This window comes from Cavia porcellus, unplaced genomic scaffold (genome assembly GCF_034190915.1).
Source record: "Cavia porcellus strain 051 isolate PalLab524CR breed Dunkin Hartley unplaced genomic scaffold, mCavPor4.1 scaffold_24, whole genome shotgun sequence".
Classification (NCBI taxonomy): domain Eukaryota; kingdom Metazoa; phylum Chordata; class Mammalia; order Rodentia; family Caviidae; genus Cavia; species Cavia porcellus.
In genome coordinates, this window is record NW_026947507.1 from 27475633 (window position 1) to 27476456 (window position 824).

At 35.0% G+C, this 824-nt stretch overlaps 1 non-coding gene across 1 annotated transcript; it reads left to right on the forward strand.

Moving 5' to 3' along the window:
* Window positions 1-510: 510 nt before the first annotated feature.
* LOC111757301 (U6 spliceosomal RNA) lies at window positions 511-615 on the forward strand. The gene has a single exon (XR_002791678.1). It is a non-coding gene; the product is annotated as a U6 spliceosomal RNA (small nuclear RNA).
* Window positions 616-824: the final 209 nt, after the last annotated feature.

Below are 824 nucleotides of genomic sequence, written 5' to 3' on the forward strand. Positions count from 1 at the left end.
ACAATGTCCTCAAAAACTTCACCCACATTGTACAAATAACATCATTTCTTCTTTTTAAAGCTCGCAAGTATTCCACTGTGTATTTGCTCATATTTCCTTTGCTTTGATTGACACATAGGTTAAAGAGGGAATTGGGCATCAAACATGAAATTTCAGGAAAGAAATTAAAAGTGATAATGCTAGAAACAAAATTCACACACAAAATAATGGACTTATAGGAGAAATAGTTGCTTGTGGTAATACCCGGCCACCATTTGGGAAACTAAAGATAAACAAGCACAGGAAATTAATGCTGATGTGAACAAGGAAAATGATGCTGACCATAATAAGTAAGAAAATAAGTATGTTCCAGAAAAAAATTGTAGCAGCAAAAACTATTTTGCTTAAAGGAAGCATAAAAGGTAAAATATTGTGGGTTGATCTACATTTTAAAAAGATTACTATAATTTAGCATGGCTTAGAAAAGATACCCACTCCACAGTTTTTGTTACTCAAAAAGAAAGTATTTCGGTGCTGGCTTTGGCAGCACATACCCTAAAATTCGAAAAATGCAGAGAAGTTCAGCACGATCCTTATGCAAGGATGACATACAAAATCGTAACATATCATGTTATAAAACAATGAATACTGCCTGAGAGAAATTTCTCTGGACATTTGCTTTTGACTTCTTGTCTCCTTTTCCAAGACCACTGAGCCCTTCTCAAAAACATTTGCAATCAGGAAAACTCCTGCCTAACAAATATTTCATCCGATTCCCTCACAATATTGTCCCTTTCTTCATCTTTTGGCTTTCAAGTCAGATCTCTCAGGCTCTTCAAAGCACT